The sequence below is a fragment of the Cricetulus griseus genome, unplaced genomic scaffold (genome assembly GCF_003668045.3).
Source record: "Cricetulus griseus strain 17A/GY unplaced genomic scaffold, alternate assembly CriGri-PICRH-1.0 unplaced_scaffold_2, whole genome shotgun sequence".
Taxonomy (NCBI): Eukaryota; Metazoa; Chordata; class Mammalia; order Rodentia; family Cricetidae; genus Cricetulus; species Cricetulus griseus.
In genome coordinates this window covers 1,251,046-1,270,006 of record NW_023276919.1, presented here as the reverse complement: position 1 = coordinate 1,270,006, position 18,961 = coordinate 1,251,046, and the positions used below count along the sequence as shown (strand labels likewise).

The 18,961-nt window shown below is 41.3% G+C and overlaps 1 pseudogene; it reads left to right on the top strand.

Annotated features, from left to right (window-relative positions):
• LOC100751980 overlaps window positions 1-17,762 on the top strand; it is a 110,555-nt pseudogene extending 92,793 nt beyond the window's left edge.
• The last annotated feature ends 1,199 nt before the right edge of the window (window positions 17,763-18,961 follow it).

Genomic DNA, 18,961 nt, shown 5'->3' with positions numbered 1-18,961 from the left:
GAGAGAGAGAGAGAGAGAGAGAGGCTCAGTGTAGCAGGCAGGTCCAGTGCAAAATAGGTAGAGTTGTAGAGGCCCACCAGGGTGATAAGACATATACAGAGAGATAGAGACAGTGAGAGACAGAGATACACAGAGACACAGACAATGAGAGATAGAGAGGTAGGGGCTCAAAAGTCAGATAAGCAGACAGACAGACACACAGACATACCAAGGCTTAGTGTAATCTGAGATAATTGAATACCAGGTCCAGGGCTGGCTCCCAACATATTCATTGATGATGCTGTCTCTGCCTAATAAACTCTGCCCTGTTGCAGATATTATTTAGTGCACCCAAGTACCTGCATTCCTATGATCCTTCAATACAACCTAAGAAATGGAATTTAAACCTTCCTGGAAGAAGTTAACCATGGAAAAGGCACCTTTTTTTTTACATAATTTGCTATCTTTCATTTTCTTAGTCCATTGATGTACTTCTTAGAGTGTTTGACATTACTCCACAAAAACGAATTGTACTGTTTTTCCATGGTAGCAGAAACTGCTATATTCCCTTAAACATAAGATGTAATCCCAATGGAGGTGGTTGAAGGAGGATTGGTACCCAACATCTCAAAAGATGGATTCAGCCTTAACTCATCAACAAATGTGTAACAGAAAATGCCTGAAGAGTTGAGAGGACACAGGGGTCCAAACACTGGAGGGAAGAAATTCCCAATGGCATAAATTTGAAACCTACCAGTGATTCAGCAAATGTGGTGGCGGGCCTCATTTTTGGGAAACACACTAATCTGATGGTATTTTCACCATTTTGTCAATCCCAAAAAAGTTATCTGTGAGCTACGCAGCACCCTACTATCGGGGTCTCTGTTGTGGAAGAAGCTGGGCTTTCTAGACCATGGGCATGCACTTCTAATGAAAGAGTTCCTGAGATTGGTAAATTTGGTAAAGAAAAGGCTAAAGCTCCCAGAAATTTGGTATTCACAGCATTGTGGAATGCATGGTTAGGCATAAGAGTGTGAAGATACTACATTCTGAGCAGCAAATTTCCTCTCAAATCCTTTTTACCCAAATCTTCTACATAATCACAAAGGTTAATTGTTTAAAACAGGCTTGTTTACAGATCACTAGAAACAATTATCAAGTAGGTGAAGTTCAAAGAGCTGGAGTAATTTTGAACTAACCTAAAGAGACATAAGGATCTTAAAATGCAGCTTTTATCAAGCAAAAAAGGTCTGAAGCAGATTCATTTATTTTCACTTTGCTCAGCTGAAGCTGGCTTCACATATAAATTTACAAAAGTGTATTTCCTTTCCACCTATCCATGAACATAGACGTGATTGTATAACTGAAAGCCGCTTCCTGCTTGAAATATGCTCTATTAAATAATTTTCTCCCTAAAAAAAAATCTCTGCGATGTCCCATTCAACCGAGCCTGTGCATGGAGGAAGTTCACAGAGAAAGAGCCTCCATGGCTTTCATAGATCCAGAGTTGGTCAGTTGTTTTTTGGAAGGGGAAAGTTCGCTATGGAGACAGAATCCTGAGCAATGGAACAGGAAACTTAGAATGTCCATGAACTTTAGATTTTCTGACATGGTTTGAGAGGGTGAGTGGGGGAGACAGGAGAAGAGATGAAGAGGATCAGAGGAAGATACCAGATACCCGTTAACCAGACAGCAGATTGTAATTGGAAGGTGACAGAGGGAATAAGACATCAGGAGTGTGTAGAGATCTGTCTTTTAAAGGGTCCAATTACCCTGACTGCAGATTTACTATCCATGGAACAGTGAACTGAAGAGTAGTGGCTGAGTAAGTGCATACTTCCAGGTGTCATGGGCAGGATCTCCCAGAGAGAGATCCCAGATGAGCGGGAAAGGACTCTGTGATCATTGATAGGCTGAACACTAATTGTCAGGAGTGAATCATTTTGGTAACTCTTTACATGGGTCCCATTCAGCTCCCTGGAACTTACAAAAATATTTTGGGATTACCGAAAACATAAATTGGAGACACATCAGATGCCTCTTTAAGACAGAAGCGACTTGGTTGAAATCATTCTTATTTTGGAATGGGAAGGGGATATTTCTTCCAAAAAAAGAACTTTAATTTTGCTATTGTATACATGTTTAGCATGCTCTTCATTACTAGAACAGAGAGATACTAAGACAAAGAGAGATATAAATAAAGAGAGTGAAAGAGAGAGTGAGAATGAGAGAGACTGGGACACATGGAAACGGACAGATATAAGCTCAATTTTTGTGGAGACCAGTCCAGAATAAGTTTAGATCCAGGTATTCACCCAGGGTGCAGAAGTAAAAACAGATGACCACACAGAGAGGGAGGGAGAGAGACACAGAAAGAGAGATAGAGAGATAGAGAGATAGATAGATAGATAGATAGATAGATAGAGTGACAGAGAGAGAAATAGAAAGAGACTTTGGCTTAGTGTAGCCGGCAAATACATTGCAAACCAGGTAGAACTATAGACTCCCACCCAGGGTGTAGAGGCACATACATAGAGACAAAGACAGTGAGAGACAGAGATACACAGAGACAGAACAGAGACAGTGAGTGATAGAGGGAGGTAAAGAATGAAAGGTGAGAAAGAAAGACACAGAGACAGGCCAAGGTTTAGTGTATGCTAGTATAAGTGCGTATCACATGCATAGGCAGAATCCCAACATAGTCATGGAGAATGCTATCTCTGCCTAATGAACTCTGTCCTGCTGCTGACATCATTTCATGCACACAAGTATCTTCAGTCCAATGATTTTTCAATCTAATCTAAGAAATGGATATTAAACCTTCCTAGAAGAAATTAACATGGGAAACTCTCCTGTTTTTACAGAAATGATATTCTTTTCATTTTCTTATTCCATTGATGTACTTCTTAGGGTATTTGACACTCCTCCACAAAAAGGAAATAAACGGTTTTTCTACAGTAACAGTAAGTGCTAGATTCCCTTAAAGATAAGATATAATTCCAATGGCTAGAGGAGGCTCGGTACCCAACAACTCAGAATATGGAGTCAGGCTTAACTCATCGACAATTGGGGAACAAAAAATGCCTGAAGAGCCGAGATGACACAGGGGTCTGAACAGTGGAGGGGGAGAAACTCCCAGTGGCGTAAATCTGAAACCAACCGTTGATTTAGCGAAGGTGGTGGTGGTCCTCATCCTTGGGAAACAAACCAACCTGATGGAGTGTTTCAAAATCTGGTCAGTCCCAGAAAAAGATCTCTGGGATGTCCCCCTCAAACGAGCCTGGGTATGGAGAGAGTTCAAAGAGACAGAGCCTCAATGGCTTTCACAGCACCATAGATGTTCATATGTTTACATGGAAGGCTAAAGCTCACTATGGACACGGAACCCTGAGCAAAGGAACACGAATCTTAGAATGTCCAAGAACTTTAGATCTTCCGACATTGTTGAATTGGTTGAGTGGGGAAGACAGAAGAAGATATGAAGAGGGTCAGAGGAAGTTACCAGATAGCAGATTTCAGAGATGAATTGGAAGGTGACAGAGAATAAGACATCAGGAGTGTGGTGGGATCTGTCTTTTAAAGAGGTCTTATAACACTGCCTGTAGAGCTATTACGCATGGAACCCTGGAACAAACAAAGTAGTGGCTGAGTGAGTACACGCTTCCAGGTGTCATGGGCAGTATCTCCCAGAGAGAGATTTCAGATGAGAATGAAAGGACTCTGGGATCATTCAGAGGCTGAATACTAATTATAAGGAGTGCATCATATTTAGAACGCTTTGCAGGGGTCTCTTTCAGCTCCCTGGAACTTACAGTAATATTTTAGTTTTACTAAAAGCATAAGTGGGAGACAAATCATGTGCCTCTTTATGATAGAAGTGAATTGGCTGAAAGTATTCTCATTTTGAAATGGGAAGGGTATATTTCATCCAATAAAACAGCAATCTAATTTTGCCATGGTAGAGAGGTTTAGCATGATCTTCAGTACTAGAACAGAGAGACAGAACGACAGAGAGAGAGAGAGAGACAGACAGACAGACACACACACACACACACACACACACACAGAGAGAGAGAGAGAGAGAGAGAGAGAGAGAGAGAGAGAGAGAGAGAGAGAGAAAATCAGAGAGACTTTGCTTAATGTAGCCGGCAAACACATTGCAAAGCAGCTAGAATTATAGACCCCCACACCCAGGGTGTGGAGACATATACATAGAGACACAGACAGTGAGAGACAGAGATACACGGAGACAGAGACAGAGACAGTGAGTGATAGAGAGAGAGTTAGAGAATGAAATGAGAGACAGACAGACACAAAGACAGGCCAAGGCTTAGTGTAGGCTACGTTAAGTGCATTTAACATCCAGAGACAGGCTCCCATCATACTCATGGAGGATGCTGTCTCTGCCTAATGAACTCTGTCCTGCTACTGACATCATCTCATACACCCAAATATCTGCAGTCCAATGATTTTTCAATCTACTCTAGGAAACAGAATTTAAACCATCCTGGAAGAAATTAACCATGGAAAACTTCCTTTTTTTTACAGTAATGTGATTCCTTTCATTTTCATATTCAATTGATGTACTTCTTAGGGTATTTGACGTTCCTACAAAAAAGGAATTAAACCTTTTTTTCCCACAGTAACAGTATTGTCTATTTTCCCTTAAACATAATTTGTAATTCCAATGGAGGTGGTTGAAGGAGGCTCGGTACCCAACATCTCAGAATACCAAGTTAGGCTTAACTCATGGACAATTGTGGAAGAAAAATTCGTGAGAAGTTGAGACTACAAAGTGTTCAGAGCAGTGGAGGGAGAGAAACTCCCAAAGGCATAAATCTGAAACCAACAGGTGATTCAGCGAATGTGGTATTAGGTCTTATCTTAGGGAAACACACCTACCTTATGGGGTGTTTCAATGTTTGGTCAATCCCAGAAAAAGATCTCTGCGATGTGCTGCTCTACCGAACCTGGCTATGGAGAGAGAGCGCGTCCAGGGCATTCACTTCTCCAGAGTTGGTCATTTGTTTTTGTGGAAGGGGAAATCTCACTATGGAGACGGAACACAAAAGATTGGAACACAAATCTTAGAATGTTCATGAACTTTAGATTTTCTGACTTTGTTGAAGAGGGTGAGGGGGGAGAGAGAAGAAGAGATGAAGAGGGTCAGAGGAAGATACCAGATAGCAGATAGCAGAGAGGAATTGGAAAGTGACAGATTATAAGGTATCAGTAGTTGGTAGCGATCTGTCTTTTCAAGGGGTCCTATAACCCTGCCTGCAGACTTAGTACCCATGGAACCCTGGACTGAACAGGGTACTGGCTGTGTGAGTGTACACTTTCAGGTGACATGGGCAGTTAGCACGATGCCAGGCCCTTTCATTCCCAACTTCTCTGATTATGGAAATTTGGGGTCTTAGATTTGCAATATAGGGAATAAGGATGTTAAGTTCTCAAGACTGCTTCTTTTTGATGAAGTAGCATTGACCATCTTGGGGGGGGTTGAGAATAGTGGGGTACTACCACATCCTGGATTACCTGGTGATCCACAGATTTCTAGATTGTGTGACACTTTCTGGGCATCCTAAGTCTCGGCAGCTGTCAGCAATGTAGGAAAAGAAGTTAAGTTTAGAAAAAAGTATTTCTGAAGTTCTGATGTCAGAGGGGAGTATGGTCTGATTAAGAAAGTTTTTCCCATGGAAAGTTCTCAGAGGAGAACGAAATCAATGTGGAAACACTGAGAGGCTGAATATGTTTTATCTGGAGTGAATCATTGAACCTTTTTCATGGGTCCCACTCAGCACCCTGGAACGTACAGGAATACTTTGCATTTGCCAACAACGTAAGTTGGAGTCACATAAGCTACCTGTTTTTGATAGAAGCAAATTGGCTGAAAGCATTCCCATTTTGGATAGAGAATAGAATCTTTAGGACAATAAAAAAGCACTTTAGTTTTGCCATTTTAGAGTGGTTTAGCAATCTCTTCTATACTGTGACAGAGAGAGGGAGACAAACACACAGCGAGAATGATACATACAGATGGAAAAAAGGGTCAGTTTTGAAGGGGAACATTCCAGAGCAAGTCCAGAGCTGTTGATATTCACTCAAGATTCAGAGGCAAACACAGAAGGCCAGAAAGTGACAGAGCAAGTGAGCGAGCGAGCGTGAGAAGAGAGAGAGAGAGAGAGAGAGAGAGAGAGAGAGAGAGAGAGAGAGAGAGACAGACAGACAGACAGACAGACAGAGAAGAGAGAGAAGACCTGTAGCAGGCAGGTCCATTGTAATTTAGGTAGAGTTGTAGAGGCCCACCAGGGTTAAGAGACATATACAGAGAGACAGAGACAGTGAGAGACAGATACACAGGGACAGAGACAATGATTGATAGAGAAATAGGGACTGAAATGCCAAACAAGCAGACAGACCGAAACACAGACATACAACCGTGAAACAGATGCCAGATGATGAAGAAAGGAATCTGGGATCACAGAGAGGATGAATACTATTTGTCTGGAGTGCATCTTTGGACCCATTTACATCGGTCCAATTCAGCTCCCTTGGAATTACAGGGATATTTTGTGTTTAGCAAAAACATCAGCTGCCTCTTTATGATAGAAGTGTCTTCTCTGAAAACATTCTCATTTTGGAATGGGAATGGCATCTTTTGGACAATAAGAAATCACCTTACTTTTGCCATTGTTGAGATGTTTAGCATTCTCTTCCATACTCAGCCAGAGAGACAATACACACACACACACACACACACACACACACACACACACACACACAGAGAGAGAGAGAGAGAGAGAGAGAGAGACAGAGACTGAGACAGAGACAGAGAGAGACAGAGAGACAGAGAGAGAGACAGCAAAAGAGACATATACAAATGGACACTTAAAAGCTCAGTTTAGGTGAAGACCAGTCCAGAACAAGTACAGATTCAGGCATTCACCCAGAGTGCAGAGGCAAAAACAGAGGACTAGGCAAAGAGAGAGACAGAATATGGTTTAGTGTAGCAGGCAAACAACTTGCAAAGCAGTTAGTATTATAGACTCCCACCCAAGGTGTAGAGACATATACAGAGAAACACAGAGAGAGTCATTGATACACAGAGACAGACACAGAGATAGTGAGTGCTAGCGAGAGAGTTAGAGACTGAAATGACAGATAGACACACAGACAGTCCAAAGCATAATGTAGGCTTGGATGATTTATACATCCAGAGGTTGGCTACCAACATACTCATGGATGAAGCTGTCTCTGCCTAATGAACTCAGTCCTGCTCCTGACATCATCCCTTGCACCAAAGTATCTACAGACACATGATCATTCAATCTAATCTAAGAAATGGTATTTAAACCTTCCTGAAGAAGTTAACCATGGAAAACACACCTTTTTTTACAGTAATGTGATTACTTTGGCTCACTTAGTCCATTGATGTACATCTTAGGGTATTTGATATTGCTCCACAAAATAGCATTGAGCAGTTTTTCCATGATAACAGTAGCAGATAGATTCTCTTAAACATAAGATGTAATTCCAATGGAGGAGGCTATAGGAGGCTCAGTTCCCAACATCTAAGAACATGGAGTCAGCCTTAACTCATCGACATTTGTGGAATAAAAAATGCCCGAATCGTTGATGGGATGCAGTGTTCCAAACAGTTGAGGGAAAAAACTTCCAAAGTCCTAAATCTGAAACCCACCTTTGATTCAGCAATGTGGTGTTGGATCTCTTCCTTGGGAAACACACTGACCTCACGGGTTGTTTCATTGTTTGGTCAGTCCCAGAAAAAGAACTCTGGGATGTCCCACTCAACCGAGCCTGGTTATGGAGAGATATCACAGAGATAGAGCCTCCATGGCTTTCCCACCTCCATATTTGGCCATTTGTTTACATGGAAGGGGAAAGCTCGCTATGGAGACATAACCCTGAGCAATGGTACAGGAAACTTAGAATGTACATGAACTTTAGTTTTTCTGACATTGTTGGAGAGGGTGAGTGGGGGAGACAGGAGAAGAGATGAAGAGGGTCAGAGAAAGATAACAGAGAGAAGATGGCAGAGAGGAATTGTATGGTGACAGAGAGAATAATAGACCAGGTGTGGATATGGTTCTGTCTTTTAAAGGGTCAAAAACCGTGCCTCCTGTCTTAGAGATGAAATTTCACACTAACAGACAGAGAGATACACAGAAAAATCAAAACTTAATGTAGACTGAGATTAGTGAATACAAGGTCAACATTAGAGTCATAATGTACTTGTGGAGGATTCTGTCTCTGACTCATGAACTCTGTCTTGCTGCTGAGATCATTGCTGCACCGAAATACCTGCAGTCCAATGATCCTTCAATCTAATCTAAGATATGGAATTTAAACCTTCCAGGAAGAAGCTACCATGCAAATCTCAACTTATTTTCAGTAATGTGTGTCTTTTGACATTCTTAGTCCTTGATGCACTTCTTGAAGAATATGCCTCCATAAAGTCAATGAACACTTTTTCCATGGAAACAGTAAGTGGAAGGAACCCTTAAAATAAAATGCATTTGCCATGGGTGAGGCTGAAGAAGGCTTGGTAATCCCACTCTCAGAACTCAGAGACAGCTTGAACTCCTGGACAGGGGCAGAAAAAATGCGTGAACATTCAAGTTGAGAAAGAATTCCTAAAACAGGAGGGAAGAAACTTATGTAGGTATGATGCTGAAAACACAAATGATTCAGTGAATATGGAGATGGACCTCATCCTTGGGATACACACCAATCTGAAGGGGTGTTTCACCCTTTGGTCAGTACAAGAAAATGAACTCTGAGAATACTTACTCACCCAAGCATGGGCATGGAAAGAGAGAGAGAGAGACTCTCCTTGGCTTTCACAGCAATAGTGTTTGTCTTTTGTTAACATGGAAGTGGAAAGTATGAAATGGAAACTGAACACTGAGCAATGGAACACCTACCTTAGAAAGTCCACGAACCAAGGATTTCAAACAGGGTGCAAGACGGTGAGTGTGGGAGACAGGAGAAGAGACTAAGAGGCTCAGAAGAATAGAAAAGAGCAGAGAGCAAAGAAGAAGAGGCAGATGAGAGTGAGAGAGAGATGAAGAGAGAGAGAGAGAGAGAGAGAGAGAGAGAGAGACTCAGTGTAGCTGGCAGTTCCGTGAAAAGTAGGTAGAGTTGTAGAGCCCCACCTGTTTCAAGAGACATATACAGAGGCAGAGAAAGTGAGAGACGGATATACACAGAGACAGAGACAATGAGTGATAGAGAGGTAGGGACTGAAATGTCAGACAAGCAGACAGACAGACACACAGACATAAAAAGGCTTAGTGTAGGCTGAGATAAGTGAATACCAGGTCCAGTGCTGTCTCCCATCATACTCATGGATGATGCTGTCTCTGCCTTATGAACTCTATCCTGCTGCTGGCATCACTTTGTGCACCCAATTACCTGTAGTCTAATGATGTTTCAATCTAATCTAAGAAATGGAATTTAAACATTCCTGGAAAAGGTTAACAATGGAAAACTCACCTTTTTTACAGTAATATAATGGGTCATTTTCTTAGGTGATATACTTCTTAGGGTGTGTTGCATTTTCCACAAAATTGCATTGAATGTTTTTTTCCACGGTAACAGTTACCACTATATTCCCTTAAACATAAGATGTAATTCCAATGAAGATGGCTGAATTAGGCTTGGTACATAACATCACAAAAGATGGAGTAAGCCTTAACTCATCAACAAATATGGAACAGAAAATACCCGAAGAGTTGAGACAGCACAGGTGTCCAAAGACTTGAGGGAAGAAACTCCCAAAGGCATAAATCTGAAAGCCAAGGGTGAATCCACAAATGTGGTTGTATGCCTCATTCTTTGGAAACACAGCGATCTGATGAAGTATTTCACAATTTGGTCAATCCCAAAATGGTCTCTGGGATGTGCCACTCAAACGAGCCTGGGTATGGGGTGAGTTCACAGAGAGAGTGCCCAAATGTCTTTCAGAGTTGGTCCAGAGTTGGTCATTTAAGTGAAAAGGGAAAGCTTGCTACGGAGATGTAATCCTGAGCAATGGAACAGGAATCTTAGAATGTCCATGAACTTTGGATTTTCTGACTTGGTTGGATGTGGTGAGTGGGGAAGACAGGAGAAGAGACGAAGAGGGTCAGAGGAAGACACAAAATAGCAGTTAACAGATAGCATATTAGAATTGGACGGTGACAAAGAGAATAAGATATCAGGAGTGTGTAGGTATCTGTCTTTTAAAGGGTTCCTATAACCCTGCCTGCCCTGGAATATCTGTTTGTTCCTTTTTTGGACATAGCAGGTAACACTCACTAGGGCCGCTTAGGTCTCATCAGATATCATCAGTGTAGCAGATGAAGTTAACTTCAGAAACAAAAGTGTTTCTGAAGCCCTGGTATCAGAGCGGTGATAGGACAGATGATGGAGTGATTGGGTAAAGAGAGACCCCAGACGATGGAGAAAGGAATCTGTGGACATACAGAGGCTGAATACTATTTTTCTGGAGTCCATCTTTGGATCTGTTTGCGTGGGTCCCATTCAGCTCCCTATAACTTACAGGGATATTTTTGCTTCAATAAAAACATAAATTGGAGACACATCACCTGCCTCTTTATGATAGAAGCGACTTGGCTGTAATCATTCTCATTTTGGAAAGGAAGGGTATCTTTTTAAAAATAAAAAACACCTTAATTTTGCCATTGTAACAGGTTTTTTATGCTCTTCAGTACTCAGGCAGAGACAGACTGACAAACACACACACACACACACACACACACACACACACACACACACACAGAGAGAGAGAGAGAGAGAGAGAGAGAGAGAGAGAGAGAGAGAGACATACAATTGGACAGATAAAAGCACAATTTGGGTGGAGTCCAGTCCAGAACAAGTAGAGCTTCAGGTAATCACCCAGGGTGCAGAGTCAAAAACAGAGGACCGAGGGAGGAGCTCCCTGCTCCCTGAATCTGGTAGTGCCCCACTCTTCCATTCCACAGGCCCCACCCAGGAACTAGGTGAGTGAGTCTCAGCCATTAAACAACTCCCGCCCAAAACATAACTCACCCCGACCACCTGCCCCCCCATCAACCCGCCTGTGCCTGCCGGCTTGGAATAGACACGCCCAGGCAAGGAGGAACACCCTGCTCCCTGAATCTGGTAGCACCCCACTCTTCCATCCCTTTCAGCCGACCTACCCAGAAACGAGGTGAGTAAGCCTCTGCCCTTACCCAACCCCCACCCAAACCATCACTCACACCGACCCTCCCGGGCCTGCGCCTGCCTGCTTGGGGTACACACGCAAAGACAAGGAGGAGCTCCCTGAATCTGGAAACAACCCACTCTTCCATCTCCTTCAGCCAACAGATCCACAACGAGTGAGGAGACTACCAGGAGAGGCAAGACCATCCAGAGTTGTGGACATTGAATTCCTGGCCCCCACACACCACTGGGTCAGAAGAGGAGATAGAGAGACCCCACCTGCACCCACTAAAAGAAGATATGCGAAGAAGACAGAGTAAGATTTCACTCAACAACAGAAAGAACAATATGACACCACCAGAATCTAGGGACCCCACTCCACCAAGATCTGAAAAGACTAACACAGCATGAAGATGACATGGACCTCAAAAATTATCTCAGCAAGATGATAGAGACCTTTAAAGAGGAAACAAGAAAATCCCTTAAAGAAATAGAATAAAAAGCAAACAAAAAATTACAATTACATGAAATGGAGGGAAAGACAAAACAAAAAATTCAAGAAATAAACAAATCTCTTAAATAATCTAAAGAAAAAATATCCAAACAAGTGAAGGGAGTTCTTAAAACAGTTCAAAGCATGAAAGCTGAAATAGACAGAATTAAGGAAACACAGGAGGAGGTGATGCTGGAAATGGAAAGGCTGGATAAACGATCAGGAACTAAAGATGGGAGTGTAACCAATAGAACTCAAGAGATGGAAGAGAGAATCTCAGCTATTGAAGACTCGCTAGAGGATATATATTCATCAACCAAAGAAAACCTCAAGTCCAACAAATCTCTAACACAAAATATCCAGGAAATATGGGACACTGTAAAAAGACCAAACCTAAGAATAATAGGTGTAGAAGAAGGTGAAGAAACCCTGCTCATAGGTACAGAAAACATATTCAACAATATCATAGAAGAAAACTTCCACAACCTACAGAAGGACATGCCTATGAAAGTACAAGAAGCTTACAGGACACCAAACAGACTGGACCACAAAAAGAATCCCCCTGACACATAATAATCAAAACAAAATATCTACAGTATAAGAGAAAAATTTAAGAGCAGCAAAGGAAAGAGGACAAGTAACATATAAAGGCAAACCAGTCAGAATCACACCCGACTTCTCAATGGAATCTCTGAAAGCCAGAAGGTCTTGGATAGATACCCTACAAGCACTAAGGGAGCATGGATGTCAACCCAGACTACTGTACCCAGCAAAACTTTCAATCACTATTGATGGAGAAACCAAGATATTCCATGACAAAAACAGATTTAAACAATACATATCCACAAATCCAGCACTACAGAAGATTTTGGAAGGAAAACTCCAACCTAACGAACATAACCACACTCACAAAAACACTGGCAATATATAATCTAATTTTACCAAACACAAAAAGCAACAGGAGGGCGAAATCCATACGCAATGACACCACCAACAATAAATCCAAAACAAAGAAGAACCAATGAACATTAATATCCCTAAATGTCAATGGTCTTAACTTACCCATAAAAAGATATAGGCTAACAGAATGGATAGGAAGACAAAATCCCTTCTGTTGTTTACAAGAAACACAACTCAATTTCAAAGACAGGTGATATCTCAGAGTAAAAGGATGGGAAAATTTTTCCAATCAAATGAGCTCAAGAAAGAAGCTGTTAGATATTAGCAATCCTAATATCTAACAAATTAGACTTCAAACTAAAATCAATCAAAAGAGATGAAGAAGGGCATTTCATACTCATCACAGGAAAAGCCCATCAAGACGAAGTCTCAATCCTGAACATCTATTGCCCAAATACGAAAGCACACACATTTGTAAAAGAAATATAACTAAAGCTCAAACCACACACACTTATAGTACGAGACTTCAACACCCCCTTATACCACTAGACAGGACCACCAGACAGAAACTTAACAAAGAAACAAAGGATCTGACAGAAGTTATGACCCAACTGGGTTTAACATATATCTATAGAACATTCCATCCAAACACAAAGAATATACCTTCTTCTCAGCGCCACATGCAACCTTCTCAAAAATTGACCACATAGTTGGCAGCAAAGCAAACCTCCACAGTTACAAAAGAATTGAAATAACCCCCTGTATCTTATCAGACCTCCATGCATTAAAGCTAGAATTCAATAGCAATACGAATTGCAGAAAACCTACATTCGAGTGGAAAATGAATAACACCCAATTGCATCATTCCTGGGTTGAGGAAGAAATAAAAAGAAGAAATTAAAGACTTCCTAGAATTTAATGAGAATGTAGACACAACATACCCAAACTTATGGGACACACTGAAAGCAGTGCTAAGACGGAAGTTCATAGCAGTAAGTGCTCTCATGAAGAAACTGGAGGAAAATCACATTAGTGAATTGACAGAACAACTGAAAGCTTTAGAGCAAAAAGAAGCAAAGACACCAAGGAGGAGTAGACGCCAGGAAATGATCAACCTGAGAGCCGAAATCAACAAAGTAGAAACTAGGAAAACAGTACAAAAATCAATGAAACAAAGAGTTGATTCTTCGAGAAGAACAATAAGATAGACAAACCTCTAGCCAAACTAACCAAAAGGCAGAAAAAGGGCCTTCTAATTAACAAAATCAGAAATGAAAACGGGGATATAACAGTTGACACTGTGGAAATCCAGAGAATCTTCAGGTCATACTTTGAAAACTGTATTCCACAAAATTGGAAAATCTAAAGGAAATGGACAGCTTTCTGGATAAATATCATTTACCAAACTTAAATCAACATATCTAAACATGATAAACGCAATATACACCAAACCAATAGCCAGCATCAAACTAAATGGAGAGAAACTCAAAGCGTTTCCTCTAAAATCAGGAACAAGACAAGGCTGTCCACTCTCTCAATATGTCTTCAATATTGTACTTGAAGTTCTGGCTAGAGCAATAAGACAAGAAAAGGGGATCAAAGGGATGCAAATTGGAAAGGATGAAGTCAACCTTTCACTATTTGCAGATGACATGATAGCCTACAAGTTCTAGACTATCCAGAGCTAGAGAAATAAGACAAGAAAAGGGGATAAAAATGATGCAAATTGGAAAGGATGAAGCCAAACTTCCCCTATTTGCAGATGACATGATAGTCTACATTAGTGACCTGAAAAACTCTACCAGGGAACTCCTACGGCTGATAAACACTTTCAGCAAAATAGCAGGATACAAAATTAACTCAAAAAAATTAGTAGCCCTACTATATACAGATGATAAATCCAATGAGAAAGAAATCAGGGAAACATCACCATTCACAATATCCACAAGCAACATAAAATATCTTGGGGTAACACTAACCAAAAAAGTGAAAGACCTGTACAATAAGAACTTTGAGACTTTAAAGAAATAAATTAAAGAAGATACCAGAAAATGGAAAGATCTTCCATGCTCTTGGATAGGTAGAATTAACATAGTAAAAATGGCAATCCTACCAAAAGCAATCTACGGATTCAATGCAATCCCCATCAAAATCCCAACACAGTTTTTCACAGACATTGAAGAACACTACTCAACTTTATATGGAAAAATAAAAAACCCAGGATAGCCAAAACAACTCTTCACAAGGATCTTCAGGAGGAATCACCATCCCCGACTTCAAGCTCTACCATAGCTCTACTATAGAACCACAGTTCTGAAAACAGCTTGATATTGGCATAAAAATATACAGATAGACCAATGGAATTGAATTGAAAACCATGATATTGACCCACGCACCTACGAATCCCTTATCTTTGACAATGGTGCTAAATCTATACAATGGAAAAAACATAGCATCTTCAACAAATGGTGCTGGTACAATTGGATTCGGACATGCAGAAAATTGCAGATGGATCCATACCTGTCACCATGCACAAAACCTAAGTTCAAATGGATCAACTATCTCAGCATAAATCCAGCCACACTGAATCTTCTAGAAGAGAATGTGGGAATTACCCTTGAACAAATTGGCACAGGAGACAGCTTCCTGAACATTATGCCAGTAGCACAGACATTGAGGTCTGCAATTAATAAATGGGACATCCTGAAACTGAGAAGCTTCTGCAAGGCAAAGGAAACAGTCAATAGGACAAAACGACGACCCACAGAATTTGAAAAGATCTTCACCCATCCCACATCTGACAGAGGACTGATTTCCAAAATATATAAGGTAATCAAGAAGGTAGCCACCAAAACACTAAACAATGAAATTAAAAACTGGGGTGCAGAATTAAATAGAGAATTCTCAACAGAGGAATCTGAAATGGATGGAAGACACTTAAGAAAGTGCTCAAAATCCTTGGCTATCAGAGAAATGCAACTCAAAACAACACCGAGATACCACCTCACACCTGTCAGAATGGCTAAAATTAAAAATACCAATGACAATCTATGCTGGAGAGGATGTGGATAAAAAGGTACACTCCTCCATTGCTGGTGGGAGTACGAACTTGTAAGGTTAGAAACAAAAGGGTTTCTGAAGTCCTGTATCAGAGCGGTGAATGGACAGATGATGGAGTGATTCGAGGAATAGAGATACCAGATGATGAAGAATTTGGGATGACAGAGAGGCTGAATCCTATTTTCTGGAATGCATATTTGGACCTGTTTGCATGGGTCACATTCAGCTCCCTGGAACTTACAGGAATATTTTGGTTTTACCAAAAACATAATTTGGAGACACATCTGCTGCCTCTTTATAATAGATGTGACTTGGCTGAAAGCATTCTCATTTTAGAATGGGAAGGGCATCTTTTGGACAACAAAAAAGCACCTTAAGTTTACCATTGTAGAGAGGTTTAGCATGCTCTTCTGTACTAAGACAGAGTCACAGATAGACAGGCACACACACACACACACACACACACACACACACACACACACACACACACACACACAACCTAGTGAGCTAGAGAGAAAGGGACACATACAAACGTACAGAGAACAGCTCAGTTTAGGTGGTTACCAGTCCAGAACAAGTTGATCTTCAGGTATTCACTCAGGGTGCAGAGGCAAAAACAGAGTACCAGAAAGAGAGAGAGACAGAGACTTTGGCTTATTGTAGCAGGCAAACACATTTCAAAGTAAATAGAACTATAGACTCCCACCCAGGGTGTTGAGACTTATAAATAGAGACATAGATAATGAGAGACTGAGATACCCAGAGACAGAGACATTGAGTGATAGAGAGTCAAGAATGAAATGACAGACAGACAGACAGTCCATGACTAGTATAGGCTAGGATAAGTGCAATATACATTCTAAAGAAGGCACCATAAGAGACATGGAGGATTCTGTCTCTGTCTAATGAACTGTGTCCTGGTGCTGTCATCCTCTCATGCACCAAGTATATGGAGTCCAATGATCTTTCAATCTAACCTAAGAAATGGAGTTTTAATCACCCTGGAAGAAGCTAACCATGGAAAACTGACCTTTTTTACAGTAATGTGATTCCTTTAATTTTCTTAGTCCATTGACATACTTCTTTGGGTATTTGACATTCCTCCACAAAAAGGCATTGAATGGTTATTCCGTGGTAACAGTAACCGCTAGATTCCCCTAAACATAAGATATGATTCCTATGTAGGTGTCTGAAGGAGGCTCAGTATCCAACATCTCAGAAGAGGGAATCAGCCTTAACTCATCAACAATTGTGGAACAAAAATGCCCAAACCGTTGAGACGATGCAGGGGTCTGAACAGTGGAAGGAAGCTCCCAAACGAATATATCTTAACCCAGAGGTGATTCAGACAATGTGGTGGTGGACCTATTCCTTGGGAAACACACTGACATCATGGGGTGTTTCACCATTTGTTCATTCCCAGAAAATGATCTCTGTGATGGACTGTTCAACTGAGCCTGAGTATGGAGAGAGTTCACAGAGAGAGAGCCTCCATAGCTTTCACTCCTCCATTTTGATCATTTGTTTACGACGAAGGGGAAATCTCGCTATGAAGATGAAACCCTGAGCAATGGAACACCAATCTTTGAATGTCCATGACCTTTAGATTTTCTGACATGGTTGTAGAGCATCAGTGGGGGAGACAAAAATGATATGAAGAGGGTCAGTGGAAGATAGCAGAAAGAAGATAGCAGAGAGGAATTGGAAGGAGACAGAGAGAATAATACGTCAGTTGTGAGTAGGGATCTGTTTTTTAAAGGTTCCTAAAACTCTGCAGGTAGACTTATTACCCATGGAACTCTGTACTGAAAAGAGTAGTGGCTGAGTGAGTGCCCCCTTCTGTGTGTGTTGAGCAGGTAGCCAGATGCCAGGACCATTCATTCCTACCTTCATTTATTCGGAAATTTGGGTTCTTAGACTTGTCAAGATTGGGGATAACGATGTCATGTTCTCAAGACTGCTTGTTTTTGATGAAAGGGCATTGACAAACTTTGGAGGCCCTGAGAACAGTGGGGCACTACCACATACTGGAGTACCTGTTTTTCGACGGATTTCCGGAATATGTGGCACTGTCTTGGGCATCCAGATCCTTGGCAGATGTCAGCAGTTTAGAAGATGAGTTTAAGTCTAGAAAACAAAATATTGCTTAAGTCCTGGTGACAGAGTTTTGCGTGGTCAGATGAGGGAGGGTTTTCCCAGGGAAAGTACCAGATGAGGAGGAGAGGAATCTGGGAACATTGAGAGGCTGACTAGTATTGATCTGCAGTGAATCTTTGGACCTTTTGCCTGTGTCCCATTCAACTCACTGGAACTTAGAGGAAAATTTTGCGTTTGCCAAAAATATAAATTGGATACATATCAGCTGCCTTTTTTTGATACAAGCAACTTGAGGGAAAGCATTCATTGTTTGAAAAAGTATGGTATCTATAGGACAATAAAAAGCATCTTAATCTTGCCATTTTAGAGTGGTTTAGCATGCTCCTCAATATACTGACAGAGACAGAAACACACACAACAAGTGAGACACATGCAAACACACAGACGAAAGGATCAGATTGGGTATAGAACAGTCCTGAGCAAGTCCAGAGATGCTGGTATTCATCCAGGTTGCAGAGGCAAAGACAGAAGGCCAGAGACAGAGTGAGATACTGGGATGGAGAGAGACAGACAGAGAGAGCAAGAGCAAGAGCAAGAGCAAGAGAGAGAGAGAGAGAGAGAGAGAGAGAGAGAGAGAGAGAGAGGCTCAATTAGCAGGCAGGACACCAGGGTGAAGGGACATACACAGAAAGACAGAGACAGTGAGTGATAGAGAGTTAGAGATGAAAATTCAGACAGAGAGTCAGACAGAAAAATCATGGCTTTGAGTACACTGAGATGAGTGAATACGAGGTCCTCAGGGCAGTCCTATCATTCTCAAGGATGAGGCTCTCTCTGCCTCATGTACTCTGTTCTGATTCTAACATCATTTGGTGCACACAAGTACTTGCAGTCCAAGGATCTTTCAATCTAATCAAAGATATTGAATTTAAACCTTCCTGGAAGAAGCTACCATGCTTTAATCAATTTTGATTCGGTTATGTGTGTGTTTTCATTTTCTTAGTCCATTGATGTACAACCTGGGTAATATGACATTCCTCCATAAAAGCATTTGAACAGTTTTCCAAGGTAACAATAACAGGAAGGATGCCTTACTCATAAGATGTAATTCCCATGGGCGAGGCCTAAGAAGGCTTGGTACTCCCAATCTCAGAACTCAGAGTAAGCTTGAAATCATGGCAAGGGCAAAACAAAATACCTGAACATTCAAGTCGATACAGA